General features: G+C 42.9%; 1 protein-coding gene and 1 non-coding gene across 2 annotated transcripts in view; both read left to right on the forward strand.

Moving 5' to 3' along the window:
* Positions 1-14,239: 14,239 nt before the first annotated feature.
* Positions 14,240-17,347, forward strand: part of synm (synemin, intermediate filament protein) — a 42,304-nt gene continuing 39,196 nt past the window's right edge. Inside the window, exon 1 of the mRNA XM_072282805.1 lies at positions 14,240-14,348. The gene's annotated coding sequence lies outside the window, so the exon portion shown is untranslated. The remainder of the gene's footprint in view (positions 14,349-17,347) is intronic.
* Positions 14,241-14,313, forward strand: trnav-cac (transfer RNA valine (anticodon CAC)). Its single transcript has one exon. It is a non-coding gene; the product is annotated as a tRNA-Val (tRNA).

The following is a 17,347-nucleotide window of genomic DNA, read 5'->3' on the forward strand; positions in this document are numbered from 1 at the left end:
AGTCTCAATGGGCTGAATGGCCTAATTCTGTTCCTACATCTTATGGTCTTTATCCTTCTTGATGGATGTAATCCAAGATAGATTTCTGGCTCTACAAAATTCTCTTTTTTTTTGATGTGTGCCTGCCTGCGTGAGAGTCTGTGCGTCTGCGTCTGCGCGCATGTGTCCATGATTATGTCTTTTTCATGGCTTTTACAAGGCGCAGAGTGAGGGAGAGATTGTGTGGCGCGTCACTCCTCACACAGACATTTTCGTAGTATTTTTCCCTTTATTTTACGAGGTTGAGTTGCGATCTCAACACTCAACCCGGCACGGATGGAAAGCGTACTCGGGAGCGGACCTGACTGGTTTCGAACCCGGGAACCTCCACTCCCAGGTCCGGCGCCAATGTCATTGTGCCACCAGCCGGCCCAGACAAAATTCTCAATTGTGTTATACAGTACTTTTCAAAAAGTTGGGATTGAATCTGGTATCTGCAGGGAGTGGCTTTTCATTTAGCAGAAGAATCTCAGAAAATCACATGAATTAAGTCTCCTGTTAAGTGAACAATGGCAATATTTTGCTTCTCAGCAATCTGAAATAATCTACAAGTATTCCGGATTATGGCTATAATGTCAGGCTGGAGAAACTAGGATTGTAATGGATCCAGGGTCCGAGGGGCTTATTGCTAACCTCAACTTTCTACGACAGCAGCATGACCTTTCCACAGGGTCAGAGTTTGTGACAAAGTTAAACTTCCACAAGTATTCCTTGCTCAACTTGTTGTTGAAAATAACTTTGCCACATCTAATCTGTTCAGGCCTTTTAACATTCAGAATGTTTCTATGAGATCCCCCCTCATTCTTCTGAACTCCAGGGAATACAGCCCAAGAGCTGCCAGACGTTCCTCTTACGGTAACCTTTTCATTCCTGGAATCATTCTTGTGAGTCTTCTCTGAACCCTCTCCAATGTCAGTATATCCTTTCTAAAATAAGGAGACCAAAACTGCACACAATACTCCAAGTGTGGTCTCATGAGTGCCTTATAGAGTCTCAACAGCACATCCCTGCTTTTATATTCTATACCACTAGAAATGAATGCCAACATTGCATTTGCCTTCTTTACAACCAACTCAACTTGGAGGATACCCTTTAGTGTATCTTGCACAAGGACCCCCAAGTCCCTTTGCATCTCTGCATTTTGAAATCTCTCCCCATCTAAATAATAGTCTGCCCGTTTATTTCTTCCACCAAAGTGCATGACCATACACTTTCCAACATTGTATTTCATTTGCCACTTCTTTGCTAATTCCCCTAAACTATCTAAGTCTCTCTGTTTCCTCAACACTACCCACTCCTCCACCTATCTTTGTATCTTTGGCAAATTTAGCCACAAATCTATTAATAACATAGTCCAAGTCATTGACACACATTGTAAAAAGCAGCAGTCCCAACATCGTCCCCTGTGGAACTCCACTGGTAACTGGCAGCCAGCCGGAATAGGATCCCTTTACTCCTACTCTCTGTTTTCTGCTGACCAGCCAATGCTCCACTGATGCTAGTAACTTCCCTGTAATTCCACGGGCACTTATCTTGCTAAGCAGCCTCATGTGTGGCACCTTGTCAAAGGCCTTCTGAAAATCCAAGTACACCGTATCTACTACATCTCCTTTGTCTACCCTGCTTGAAATTTTCTCAAAGAATTGCAGTAGGTTTGTCAGGCAGGATTTTCCTTTCAGGAAACCATGCTGGCTTTGGCCTATCATGTCATGTGCCTCCAGGTACTCCATAATTTCATCCCTAACAATCGATTCCAACAACTTCCCAACTGCTGATGTCAGGCTAACAGGTCTATAGTTTCTTTTCTGCTGCCTCCTACCCTCCTTAAATAGCAGAGTAACATTTGCAATTTTCCAGTCATCTGGTACAATGCCAAAATCTATCGATTCTTGAAAGATCATCGTTAATGCCTCCGTAATCTCTCCAGCTACTTCCTTCAGAACCCAAGGGTGCATTCAATCAGGTCCAGGAGATTTATCTAGCCTCCGACCATGAAGTTTCCTGAGCACCTTCTCAGTCGTAATGTTCACTGCACAAACTTCACTGCCCTGGCAACTGATACTGCAGACATCTTCCACCGTGAAGACTGATGCAAAATATGCATTCAGTTCCTCTGCCATCTCTGCATCTCTCATTACAATATCTCCAGCATCATTTTCTATTGGCCCTATATCTACCCTCGACTTTCTACCCTCTACCCTTTATATACTTAAAAAAACTTTTAGTATCTTCTTTGATATTAGTCGTCAGCTTCCTTTCATAATTCATCTTTTCCTTCCTAATGACCTTCTTATTTTCCTTCTGCAAGTTTTTAAAAGCTTCCCAATCCTCTATCTTCCACTAGCTCTGGCTTCCTTGTATGCCCTCTCTTTTGTTTTTACTTTGGCTCTGACATCACTTGTCAGCCATGGTAGTGTCCTTCTTCCCTCTGAAAATTTCTTCTTATTTGGAAAATATCTGTCTTGCACTTCCCTCATTTTTTGCAGAAACTCCAGGCATTGCTGCTCTGCTGTCCTTCCTGCAAAGGTCCCTTTCCAGTCAACTTCAGCCAGTTCCCCTCTCATGCTATTGTAATTTCCTTTATTCCACTGAAATACTGACACATTGGATTTTATTTTTTCCCTCTCAAATTTCAAATTTCAATATTGCCTTTAAGTATAGTAGAAACATAGTCAATAACTGCTGAAGGAAAGTAACTTGCAGGACTGGAGGTAGAGTAAGGGAACTGAACTTACAGGATGCTCTGTAAGAACTTAGCATGGACATTATGGGCCAAATGGCCTCTGGTCTGTCATAATTATTCTATGATCCCATAAACGTTACATGTACTCTTGGTATGGATTTGATGGGCCAAATGGCCTTGTCATGTCAAGTCATCTGAAAGGTAAATTTCTACATCTTGGCCCTTGTTTAGATATCACAAGTTGAAAATGGCAAGAGTGATTTCAAACAAGAACTCTCCTGAACTTAAAAAAGTAAAAAAAAGTTCTAAATGAAATCTCACCTCTCTTTTTTGGCAGTCTACCCATCTCTGGCAGCTGTAGCTAGTCTGGGCAGTACGACTACTTCGTCAGGTATGTGTACTCTTACCAAACTAATCCATAACAATGATAACTCTGAAGGCAATCATGCTGGTATTGTCAACATTACAAACACTTTATTGAAACTGAGGTTAAAGGATATTCATAGCTCTCTATGAAGGTTCTCAGTCATCCAGGTCATTGTATATCAAGCAGTAGTAAATTAAGGCAATTGGACTTGCTGTGTTGTCTAGAGGACATTTCACCACTCATCAGAGAGGCTTCTTCAGTTCTGATCCATAGTGGGTAGTTTTCCAGTTTATAAACTCTGTGAGATGTTTAAAGGTATAGCAATCACATGAGAGTCGTTAAGCGATGATACAATGTGCACGTTTTGGACAGGTGGTTTGAAAGAGGGGTTAAAGAAGGCATCTTTGTCAAACTGGAAAATCCATCCCTGAACAGAGGGGTAGGGTACGACAGCACTTATCAGCTTCTTACAATGCAGTTCCAACATCTCTACCCCAGCATCTCCACAACAGTTCACACCTCCATTCATGCAAAGATGAGACTAATGACCCTCTCATTACCACTGCAGCTCTTAATGACCCCCATATGATTTAAACTTTTAAACAACTCGCAGAGTTTATAAACTGGAAAACTACCCACCATGGATCAGAACTGAAGAATCCTCTGGGATGAGTAGTGAAATGTCTTCCAGACAACACAGCAAATCCAATTCTTAGAAGTATCTTGGTGACATGACTCATTAAACTTATGGTCCTATGTAATTCACATTCTATTGCTCCAGGTTTCTTAGGAAGAGTGATAAATACTGATTTTTTCATCTCGTCTGGTATTATTCCAGTCTCATAAATGTCATTGATTAAATCAGTAAGTTTTTAAATTCCATAATCTTCAAGGGCGATAATTTGTTCTATTACTAATTCATCAGAACCCGCTGCAAGGTTCTTGTACCTGATCCAAAAAGGTTACATCAACAAATCAAGAATATCACTGGTAAAAAGCTCCTCTGTTCTTCAGGTGGATGTTTAAAAGCAAAGGATAGTACCATTATCATGGAAAAAAGATGAGATTATGAACAGATGGACTGAGTATATTCAGGAATTGTTTGAAGATGATCGAGGCAAAAAACCAGAAACTAAGAAAAACATTGAAGGTCCAAGTATTTTAAAATCTGAAGTTCATAATGCAATAAATAAGATGAAGAAAGGAAAGGCAGCGGGTTCTTACCACCCTCCTTTACGCCAGCGAGACCTGGACTGTCTATAGTAGACACGCCAAACAGCTCAACCATTTTCACCTGAGCTGTCTCCGCAGACTCCTCCACATCAGGTGGCAGGACAAAGTCCCCGACACGGAAATCCTGGAACGAGCTGGGCTCTGCAGCGTCTACACCCTCCTGCTGAAAGCCCAAGCCAGGTGGGCTGGACATGTGGTCAGAATGCCAGACAGCCGATTGCCTAAGCAGCTGCTGTACGGAGAACTGTGTCAGGGCAAGCGCTCAGTCGGGGGGCAGAAGAAACGTTACAAAGACTGCCTGAAAGCATCCCTCAAAGGCCCGGGTGTCGACATCAACACATGGGAGATGCTTGCCCTCAACCGTCCAGCTTGGCGCAGCATGATCACCACAGGACCCCGTGCAGCTGAAGTCAGGTGCATCATTGAGGCGCAACGAAAACATGCTGTGCGCAAGGCCCGAGCAGCATCCACTGCCACGACAGCACCCACCCACTTGTGTCCCACATGTGGGCGAGCCTTCAGGGCCCGGATTGGCCTCATCAGTCACCTCCGGACCCACAGCTACCAATCTCCCATTTGACTTTGAAGCCATGGTCATCTTCGACTACGAAGGACGAACAACAGACAGACAATATTATGAGCCGAAGGGCCTGTAATGTGCTGTCGATTTCCTATGTTCTATGTTGTATGGTGCCTTAAGAAAATATTTTGAAGTGAAAAAAGAGAGGAAGACAATTAAAAAAAGGAACTTGAGATTGGATGGATATTCAACCTTGGTCGTTGGAGCCGTGAGGCAGCATTGTTAACTGTGCAGCCCCTCTGTGTCATTATAAAGTTCAAAGTAGATTTATTATCAAAGTACGTATATGTCACCATATACAACCCTGAGATTCATATTCTTGCAGGCATTCACAGTAAGCTCAAGCAACAAAATAGAATAATTAAAATCCGTACCTAACAGGATGGACAATTGATCAACGTGTAAAAGACAACAAACTGCAAATACAAAAAGAGAAAAAAAGAAATAAAATAAATAAATAAGCAATGAATATTGAGAACATGAGATGAAGAGTCCTTGAAAGCGAGTCCATAGGTTGTGGGAACAGTTTGATGTGGAGGCGAGTGAAGTTCAAGAACTTGATGGTTGAGGGGGGTAATAACTGTTCCTAAACCTGGTGGAGTAGGTCCTGAGGCTCCTGTACCTCCTTTCTGATGGCAGCAGTGAGTGGAGAGCATGGCCTGGTGGGGGTCCTTGATGATGGACGCTGCTCTCCTGTGACACTGCTCTGTGTAGATGTGTTCAATGTTGGGGAGGGTTTTACCTGTGATTGTGATGACAGTCCTTGGTGAGGATGGTTTGGACTCAAATGCTGGAGTACTCGAAGCAAGGATCAGTATCAAAACTGGATCGGGAACTGAGCACAAAACAAATGCTAGATGATATCACTAGTAGGCTTACGATTGAGCACCAAATCTCAGTTCAGGCGGTCTTTAAGTACACAATTCTTCGCCCCCAAAACATGATTGTCAATTAGCGGAACCATCCGGAACCTGTAAAGGGGCCATGCCAGCTATCCACACTCCAGAGGGTTACAGCGTTTAAATCCCAGAGGATGGTGCAATTGGGAGTATCTTGTAACAGCACCCCCTCCCCAACAGCCAACTCTTGACAACCCTGGTTGTTACAGAGGCGGTGATGGATGAGAACCGGATCCAAGATGTCTCTTTCAGGAACCCAGCACCTCTTTTCAGGTCCAAATCCTTCCCATCCACAAGGTATTGCCAAACATCCTGAACAGTATGTGAGTTCAAAAGTCTCACCGTGAAGACCTGTTTCCCATTGATAAGCCTGGATGGCACAGGGGCTGATGCAGTCAGGTTTTAATTTAGAGATGTGGAAGGTGGGATTGATCTTTAGGGTCTTGGGAGCTGCAAGGTGTAAGCCACCGGGTTTACTTTCCTCAGGACTTTGAAGGGTTCATTGAACTTGGGCACCAGCTATCTAAACTTCACCTGGAGAGGCAAATCGTGAATGGACAGCCAGACCTGTTGCCCAGACTGAAAAGTGGGTCCCTGTCTTCTCCTTTGGTTCACCTTGGTTTCTGCCCTCCAGGCAGAGGCCACCAAATTCTCTCTTGCCCTACTCCATTTTTTCTTGCAGCATTGGATGAGATCTTCGGCTGCAGGGACCCTAACTTTGGCCTCCTGTTCTGGAAAGAGAGACAGAGAATAACCAAACTGGCACTCAAACGGTGACATCCTCTGCGCCAAATGCCGTAAGGTGTTGTGAGTGATCTCTGTCCACATCAAATGGTCACACCACTCATCAGGTTTTCTGAGGCCAGGCATTTAGGTACATCCTAAATCTTGTTTTCATCATTTCAGGCCATCTATACTTTCCCTTGACAAACTCAAGGGTACTGACAATCCCTGGGTGAGCGGTCATTCTTGATGAATGTCTCCATTGGAGTACCTGGGACTGGACAGAACCTGGGACGAACAGCCGACCTGGTAGGCCGTTCTTAGAAATCTCTCCTTGTGCTTGGGCCTTGTGAACAAGAGCGTCAATTTCCCAATGAATCAGCACTACCACCTTGGCTTGGGGCAAAATGGTGGTAGGGTGCTCCTTTCATTCCGATTCGTCAAACTGACAGGACAAGGCATCTGGTTTCTGGTTCTTTAATCCCAGTCAATAGGGCAGGATGGAATTAAAGTGGTTAAAGAACAAAGGCCACCTGGCCTGCCTGGAATTCACCAGATTGTATGTATTTCATAGATATAACTTAGTGAATACTCATGCTCCTTTGAGAATCTCAAAGACAATATTCATGAGTAGAAGGGAGTAACGATCCTTGACTGTTAGGCGGTTTAATCCTCTATCATCAATACATAGCCGCAGGCTCCCAACCTTTATTTGCGCCAGCTGGTGAGGTGAAGGGCTGAATGAATCCCATAGCAAGAGCTTCCTTTATATGTTCTTCCATTGTGCTTCTCTCTGGATCTAGGGCACGTATAATTGACCATGCAGAGGACAAGTACCAGGCAGAAGATCTATAGTACAGTCGTAGGGTTGGTGTGGTGGAAGAGTTGAGGTCTTTCTCTTGCTGAAGACCTCTTCCAAGTCTAATAGAAGAAACTTGAGTGTCGCAAGTTCTTCTGAACCCTCCTTCAAGGATGATTCCTGAGGCTTCTTATGTGGCAGAGATGGTTCGACTGACCTCTGAGTCTCCCCCCTAGATTCACTAGACTCCCTCGTATCCTCAGTTGATGGCAATGAGGATGGTCCTTACACCCCCAGGAACAGGCTCCAAGGGTCTGCAATTAGGAGTCCTCCCTTTAGTCAGGACCTAGTGGCTGGATCCCTTGGGCTTTGGGTTACCTCGTACTGAAGTCTGTCTCCTTGCTGATTGTTGGTCTCAGGATACTCTGGGGTTCGGAACACCATTCCACAAACATACCCTCTTACAATAACTGGACCAAACAATGATTCTCCTCTCCCTCCGGTCCATGGATTGGTTATGCTAAAACAGCCAAGTGTACCTGAGAATTAGGGGTATGAGTGGTGAGTCAATGATGTAGAAACTAATGTCTTCCACATGTCCTCTATTCTCATCTGCAAAGCCACAGTCTATTGCTGGATCTGCCCCAAACCTAGTGGTTGGCTGCCCAAGACAGTTGCGGGCATGGACTGGCTTAACTCTTTCAGCGGTATGTCAAGCTGACAGGCAGTTCCCAAGTCCAGAAAATTAGCTGCTGCCCCAGAGTCCACAAAAGCCTTCATCTGTCTCAAGTTTTTACCCCAGGTAAACTCCGCCTTCAGCACGAAACCAGAATCCATGGGACTGGGAGTAGTGGCTACTACTGTCACAGTCCTCTTGAAACTGGATGGTCTTAGCAGTTCTTCAGCACCTTTGGACAGATGACCTGCTTCCCTGTAGTAATAGCAGCAGCTTTGATTCCGACACTGGGACTTCTCATTGGCAGAGAGCCTCGGATAACCGATCTGCATGGGCTCGACGGGGTCTCAAGCAGGAGATGGGCTGGTCATGGTCTGAGATCAGGAGGTGGAACCGCAACAGATTGAGGCTGGGCTCGGGTTAGCCCTCTTTGGTCTCATAATGTATTCCTCTTATGCTCTACCAAACAATTGTCAAGGGGGATGTACTGGTCGATGAGGACCTCTAAGTCCCCTGTTGCTCTCCCAAGTTGAGGGCAACCTTTAATTTGTGGAAAAACAGAGTGGTCAAGGCTTCCCCGTTCCAACCACTCTCTTGCGCCAAAGTTTGGAACTCAATAGATAGTCAGCCACTGACCGATTTCCCTGATGCAGCTTCTTCACAATGTCCAAGGCTCTGTTTGCACTGGCAGAATGCTAAAATACCTTTCTCGTGGTGGCCATTAATTCCTCCAAGTCAGTGCAGATCTCCGACCTTCATTCCCAAGATGCAGTAGCCCGGGCGAAGGCTCTCCCAGTTAGGAGAGAGATCATGAAGGTCACATTTCTGTGCTCCAGAGGGAACTGGGACAGCTGGAGTTCGAACACCAATGAGCACTGAGTGAGGAAGCTGAGGCAAGAACCAGGTCTCCGTTAATTCTCTCTGGGGTCAGAAGATGTACCGGCTCCACAGAGTGACTGACAGCTTCACCCAAGCGACTCTGGCATCCTCCTTGCAATAGTTGGATATGGTGACCTGGAGGTTGTGTATCTCCAGGTTCTGTCTGAAAATCCTCTCACTGTGGCTGGCCACAGCAGCCGAGAAACTCTGATACCTTGCTGGATCCATGTTGCCTCAATCCTACTGTGACAAGTTTGGACCCAAATGCTGAAGTACCCAAAGCAAGGATCGAGACATGGTATCAAACTGTACTGAGAAAATAGGCTTACAATCGAGCATCAAATCTCAGTTCAGGTGCTCTTTAAATACATAATTATTAGTGCCCAAAACATTATTGCCAATTAGTAGGACAGTTCTGAATACTTAAAGGGGCTGTGCCAGCTAGCCATACTCTGGAGAGTTACAGCGTTTAAGTTCTAAAAGCTGGCGTGGTTGGAACACTGTCTCATAACAGTGATCAACGGGGCTGTATCCATTACTTCTTTGTAGGCTTTTCTGGATTATTTTTGTAGACTTTTGCTTTACTGTAAGACTAGTCTGGGAGAAGATGTGAACATGTTTTGTGGTTGGTGGTTGTCTTTGTTTTGTCCAAATCCCAGGGATCTTACTTTCGCTTAGAGGTCTGCGTTGGAATGCTTAATAACTTAAGAAACTGTCAATCACTGAAGATGAAAAGAAAACCTCCCAAGCAAGCCAAGACTTTCATATCCAACTCTGACTCTGAGAACAAGGAGGGCCTCTTGGACTTAGAAACAAACACTTTGTAATTGATTCCAATACAGAAATCATTAGGTTTCAACACCTTAACAGCAAGATTGAATTAGACAGAACCACATCAGGACTTCACATGGGATGTGCAGCCAAACTTCTTCAAATGGACAAAGAAGCAAATGCTATATGACTGTGGTTATACAACACAAAGGATGGTGCCTATCACCCCTAAGCATTCCAAGGACAAATGACACTTCATTAATGTCCCATATCTGGGTGCCTAACCCAGATATTAACTGGTTCCTACTAATTAGAATACCCTTGATACTGAGACTATGCATATTGGAATTTATCTCATCAAACATAGCCATCATGTAATATTTTGGGTAGTGTTGGATCTCTGTTTAATTTCTAATCCTTACGGTTCTTCTGAAAGTCAAAAATGGCAAGCAGTCTTAATTCCAAGATTTCAGTTTGTTTTAGAATACAAACAAACATACAAATAATAAGCAAACTAAATATAGAGCTGGCTAACAATGCTACGGGGTGTAAGACAAAAGAATAAACGTGGCACTTCTGCAAAATCTATCCACTTTTATAGGTAAACCAGTTAGTAGGCTACATAATTAAAGCAATTACACTACGTGGGTGATGTGCTAATACTTATCCAATGAAAAATGAGAAAGGTGATAAACCATTAGTTTAGCTGCTTTCTGCCAGTGAGTGTGAAAAATACACAAATTTGTTAAAAAGTACAAATCTTAGAAAAAAAATATAAAAAACTGTTTTCCAACAGTAGGTTAAATTTTTGACTGTATTCACTTTCTCCAGAAATAACAGCTCCAACTTCTGGTCAGTTGCAAGGGAGTTGGTTATGCTTTCTAATACTATGAAATGTCTAAGACGTAGTCACGAATACAAAACCTGGTAGAAATCGCAGAATATTAGAGTCTTTATAAAGGAAACCAATGGAAGGGAATTAAGAAAGCACTGTCAGTGTCTAGAGATTAGTTTTTTTTAAATTTGGTAAATGCAAAGTCAAACAGTATGCATGTAACAAACACAAACATGAGGAAATCTGCAGATGCTGGAAATTCAAGCCACACACACAAAAAGTGCTGCTGAACGTCCTGACAAAGGGTCTCGGCCCAAAACGTCGACTGTACCTCTTCCTATAGATACTGACCGGCCTGCTGCATTCACCAGCATTTTTTGTGTGTGTTGCTTGCATGTAACAAATATCTTGATAACACACATGCAGAATGCCTTGAAATGCTTTATCAGAAAGATATTATGCAAACAGACACATTCCTAGATCAAATTTTGGCAAAGGACATTTGTGGCTCAGCATCCAGTTTCCTTCCTCATCTCAAAAGTTGTATAAATTGGTGGGTTAATCGGCTACTGCAAATTGCTTTACTGTTTAGGTCCCATTGAAGGTAATCAATGGGAACTTGGGATGAATAGGTTACAGGGAAAATGAATCGGGAATGGGACTGCTCTGCTAGCAGGCATATTCTCCAAAGGTCAAAATTGTCTCACTCTTTGTCGTAAGGAAATATAGAAGTAAAACCTATTTGATATAATTTCTGTGAACTGATTTGTGACTTTCTGCAATTTAAATAGGAGGATGTATAACAAGTAACCTTGCTTTTTATAACAACACAGATCTTTGGTGAGACCATACATGTTCTGTGAGTACAGTTATTCCCTTATTTAAGGAAGGTGATACTTCTCTTACAGCTCACACCTTGAAGGCATGCTGGGTTGATTCCTACAGTGAAAAGGTTGTTTTACAATGAAAAATTGAGAATAGATCTATATTTTCTAGAATTTAGAACAAGAGGTTATCTCAATAAAGATTACGAAGGCTTTCTCTTTGTGAGAGAGTCTAGAATTAAGAGCCACTTAAAAATACATTCTTTAACATTTAATATTTCCAAACTGGGAAAAAGGCTCTGATTGAAAATGTATCTATTGCTTTCCCGGCGTATATGATGAATAAAGCCTTCTCGGGCTTCCAGCCGGTTACAGGTGTCAGTTATAAACAATGTTTTGATGACACACTCTGCCATCTTCTCAGTAAATCTAGTTCAGTGGTATTTATAGCCCGTAGTACGTTCCTCCAATCAGGTTTCTGCTTTCCCACCCTGTTTATCATCGAATTCCAGTTCTTACTTAGAGCAAGACCTTCGTCCTTGTTAAAATTATTTCCCTCTAGTTTTATTTCAATGGCTTATTTTATCAGGCGGTCCCAAAAGCCATTGTCGCGGCCAGTAGTTTTGTGCCGACAAGGTCAATCCTATGGCCGTCGCAAATGCAGTATTCTGCTACCGCTGATTTCCCCGGGTAACCTAAACCGATACACCTCCTGTGCTCCTTGATGTGGATTTCCACCATGTGTCCTGTCTGGCCGATGCATGTTGCTCCGCATTCACAAGGAACCCTATAAATGCCAGCTGACCTAAGTTCCAGGTCATCTTTGACCTGCATAAGCTGTGACATGAGCTTCCTTATATGTTTTTGAATGGTAATAATCCGATATTTCTTCAGGATCCTGGCAATCCTTCCAGAAACAGTGGAAATAAAGGGAAGATATATTAAGGCTTTGATTATAATTAAATATAATTAGGTTCTTATTTACTGTATCTCTTTCTTTCTCTCTCTCTCATTATTTTATATAGTCATATCAAGTTGCTTATCAGGCTTCAAAACTCCACAGAAAACAACATAATCTTGTCCAACCTCTCCTTATAGCTCATACTGTCCAACCCAGGCAACATCCTGGTGAAGCTTGTTTACAGCTTCTCTAATGCTTCCACACCCTTCTTGAAATGCAGTGACCAGAATTGCACCCGATACTCCAAATGTAACGTTACGAAAATTTTACATAGCTGCAACATGACTTCCTGACTTTTATACTCAGAAAAGTAGGTAGTACATTTTCATCACCACCCTATCTACTTGTTTCAGGGAACTATGGACTTGGACCCCAAGATCTTTTTGTACATCAATGCTCCTAAGGACCTTGCCATATACTATATAGATTCTTTTACATTTGACCTTCCCAAGTGCAATGTCTTACACGTGCCCGGATTAACCTGCAACTGCCTTTTCTCCACTCGTATTTCCAAAAGGTTTCCAACTCAAGTCATGGTTGTAAGACATAACCTCTTCACCCAAAGCCACACTATCTGTAACAAATCCATGCTTTTATGGTTGTGTAAATTCTATCTTGAAGAAACTTCTCCAATAACTTCCCCACCACATATGTTAAGCTCAGAGCCCTTGTTGAATTATGCCTCTTGCCTATCTGAATCAAAGGAAAATCATTACTACCTCCATCAATATCCCAGCAATCTCCTCTCTTAATGACTTGGAGACTTCTCCACTTTCATGATCTTTCGAAGTCAATACCTCCTCCCTCTTCATATCGAAATGCTCCAGAATATCCCTCACTGATCTCACCACCATCCATGTTCGTTTCCTTGGCGAATACGAGTGTCAGGTGGAGACTGCAGATGATGGAATCTCGAGCAAATTAAAACAAAAACATTGCTGGCGAAACTCAGTCAGCTAGGCACACGTGGATAGTTAACGTTTTAACTATCGGAGTTGAAGGAAAAACTTTTTCACCCAGAGCGTTGTGGATCTGTGGAATGCTCTGCCTCAGAAGGCAGTGGAGGCCAGTTCTCTGGATTCTTTCAAGAAAGAGTTAGATATAGCTCTTAAAGATAGCAGAGTGAAGCGATCTGGGAAGAAGGCAGGAACAAGGTACTGATTGTGGATGATCAGCCATGATCACAGTGAATGGTGGTGCTGGCTCGAAGGGCTGAATGGCCGACTCCTGCACCTATTGTCTATGTAGGCTGAGACCCCTCATCTGGTCTGGAAGCACGGGTTTATATTTTGGCCTCTTACTCTGGCTCCAAGCGTCAGTTCTCTCCTTTGTCCTTGAGTGGTCCTACCCTAGTTACCCTCCTGTTTTTATTGCATGTATGAAATTCTAGACCACAGGTCGCCAATGTGATAAAAAGGTTGTGGGCTCATTTGAAGACCGGGAGAATCGAGAGCGCCAAAGGAAGACCACCGCCCAGCCATCGGCTCGCGAACGCGCCGATTCAAACCCTAACCGCGAGCAGACTCCCGCCCAACAGGGAACGCCCTCTCCTCACTGGTCAGCCGAGCTGCCCATCGCAAATGTCCTTTGCTCATTGGTATACTGAGCTTCCCGATGGGCGAGTCCCGTGGCCCGAAGAACTAGACGCGGTAGTGGAGAGTATAATCATGTTTACCGATATGATTAATTTGCGGGATGTTCTCTTATGTTGAATGCAATTTTGTGCACCAATAGAGTATGTTAGCTAATGTTAAATCCAGCCACTAAACTAAGCGATAGCGTCAGTGGAATTGCTCTAAAAGCCCCAAAATGAAAAATTCGCTCCACCTAGATAAAGTTCTGTCAGCTTGCTGAAGTAGTTTATCAGTCGTTCGCAGACGCTCTTCAGCTGTGCGCTTGAAGTGGAAAACCAATTGCAAACAACAGAATAGGTGGCTTGATAGGGTCTAATTCCGGCCATATAACCCGTGGGTTTCCGTAGTGTAGTGGTTATCACGTTCGCCTCACACGCGAAAGGTCCCCGGTTCGACCCCGGGCGGAAACACTGTTTTATTCCGAACTTCACTTTTATTTTAAAAGGTAATTTTACTTATTCAACTCATAAAACAAATAATTGTTGCATTAAACATTTTCAATGTGCGCATTTAATTCTTAAAACTAGTTCACTAACGCTAGTCCTGACGAAGGGTCTCGGCCTGAAACGTCGACTGCACCTCTTCCTACAGATGCTGCCTGGCCTGCTGCGCTCACCAGCAACTTTGATGTGTGTCACTAACGCTTTATCGGGATTCTATCTTCTACAAATGAAAATTCCAGAAATAGTTTATAGCTTTTAAAGTTTAATATTTTTGGTACAATAATTACTAACAATAGATTACTTACGTTTCTTCTACCTCGATATATTAGAATGTGCGTTTGATAAAATAAAAATTCCAAATATTTGTAAAATAGAATGTGAAAATAATGCTGCAGACATTAATATTTTTAATAGTCAATATGATTGGTTTAAAAAATCGAATATTTTAAATTGCCTTTACCATTTTGTGTAGACGTGGAAGATTTTTTTTTAGTAACTACTAGATTCACCAGTCTACATCTAGTGAGTTACCTTGAATAAGAATGTAAACTACCCTTTAAACTTGCTCCACAATTCATAATATGTTGTGCGATCTGATCGTGTCCTCTTTGCTGTTCCCCTTGACTTCCTTGATAGCAGAAATGTCCGGCGATCTCATCCTTGACTGCATGTAGTGACGCTCTCCACAGTCCCCTAGAGCAGAGAATTCCAAACATATTCTTTCTCATCTCTAAGTAGATGACACCTTATTTTCAACTTCAGGTTTATTGTTAATGGCTATAAATGCTTTAGCTTTTTGCAACGGCAACACGATACATAAAGACAGTGACAGGCATTGCACGAACTAAAATCAACATAAATTATACATAACTCAACAACAAAATAAACAATGACACTGGTGCAAGTTCAGAGGGGGATAAAGGAAATATAATCCGTGATAAATGTTAGGAGCTTCCAATCAGTTCATGAATATTTTGACATGGGGAAGAATAAATTGTTGAACTTTGAGCTGTGGGCCTATAAGGCTAGACAGAGTGGATGTGGAGAGGGTGTTTCCTATAGTGTGGGAGTGTAGAACTGGAGGGCACAGCCTCCAAATCGAAGGTGTCCTTTAGATCAGAGATGAGGAGGAATTTCTTTAGCCAGAGGGTGGTGAATCTGTGGAATTCATTGCTACAGATTGCTGTGGATGCCAAGTCATTGGGTACATTTAAAGTTGAAGTTGGTAGGTTCTTGATTAGTAAGGGTGGCAGAGGTTATAGAGAGAAAGCATGGACCTGCTGAGTTTCTCTAGCATTTTGTGTGTGTTGCTTAGGTGCTTAAAATACGGTGAAGAATTCTGCATCATACATCCTTTCTGGTAGTGAGTCCCAGAGACCCCACTCTTGGGCTGTGTAGAGGCAGGGGTTGAAGAGAAGCCCTTAACTCCTCTTTAAACCAGTCAGATTCTCTTAACAGTTCTGTTCAAACATGTCGAATCGCCAAAGCTGACCTTAGTAATCCTAGGCTGTCCAAAGACAAAGCAACATACACAAAATGTAGAGGAACTCATCAGGCGGCATCTATCGGAAAGAGTAAACAGTTGACATTTCAGGACTGACAGGGAAGGGGGGAGATGCTTGAATTAAAAGGTGGGGGAGGGGAAGAGAAAGAGGCTAGCTGGATGGTGATTGGTGAAGCCGGGTGGGTGGGAAAGGTCAAGGCCTGGAGAAGAAAGAATCTGATAGGAGAGGAGAGTGGACAAGGCCCTGTTTATACTATGAGGGTATTTGTTTCGGGTCTCGTTATGAGTTTTTATTTAAGTTTATCTATCTGAGTGAATCATATTGATGCAGCTATAAAGAAGGCAACAGTGGCCATACAACACATGAAACGCTGGAGGAACTCAGCTGGCCGGGCAGCATCTATGGAAAAGAGTAAACAGTTGATGCTTCGGGCCGAGACCATATTTCATTAGGAGTTTGAGATTTGGCTTGTCACCTAAAACGCACGAAAACTTCTATAGAAGTACTGTGGAGAGCATTCTGACTGGCTACGTCAACATCTGGTATGGGGGTGGGGGTTGTTACTGCACTGGATTGAAAGAAGCTGCAGAAAATCGTAAAATTAGTCATCTCCATCTTGGGTGCTAGCCTCCATAGTAGCTAAGGCATCTTGAAGTAGTGGTGCCACAGAAAGGCAGTGTCCATTATTAAGTACCCCCATCACCCAGGACATGCCCTCTTCTCTTGTTACTGTCAGGAAGGAGGTACAGAAGTCTGAAGGCACACACTTAGTGATTCAGGAACAGCTTCTTTCCCTCTGCCATACGATTCCTAAATGGACTTTGAACCCTTGATCACTACCTCTCTTTTATTATTTCTGTTTGTGCACTATTTTTAATTTAACTATTCAATATACAAATATATACATTCTGTAATTTATTCATTTATTTATTCTTTTTATATTATCATGTATTGCATTGTATTGCTGCCGCTAAGTTAACAAATTTCACAACATATGCCGGTGACTTTAAACCTGATTCTGAATGGGGTTGTTCCACTTTAGTTTGAGTCTGCCTCCACCTTGAGGAACATAGACTTGGCTCCGTTTGGGTACTGACAAGCTAAAGTTTATGTACACTTAGTTGGAAGTTGAAATCAAATGTTTGAAGATGCCACCCAGGAGAAATCTGAAAGGGGATTCTTAGCTCATTTCACAGCTGATCATAGTTAGTGTTTATGTGTGCAGCGGATCTTGCTACTTGTGTCTCAATGATGTTATATTAAAGATGAGATAGAAATGTGAGCAAAGTAAGTGAGTGTTTGCAACTAGAATTTATTAATGTGTCTGCTGGAAGGACCAGCATGCAATTCCTATCCCAGAAATTCCCCCTGAGAAGGTGGCGGTGAGCCCCTCCTTGATCTACTGTAGCCCGTGTGAAGGGACCTGCCAATACGTAGCAATGTAACAATTTTGTAACAATGGTTTGTGAGAATGGCTGAGAGGATCGTAGTGGTCT

This window comes from Mobula birostris, chromosome 18 (genome assembly GCF_030028105.1).
Source record: "Mobula birostris isolate sMobBir1 chromosome 18, sMobBir1.hap1, whole genome shotgun sequence".
In the NCBI taxonomy this organism is placed as follows: Eukaryota; Metazoa; Chordata; class Chondrichthyes; order Myliobatiformes; family Myliobatidae; genus Mobula; species Mobula birostris.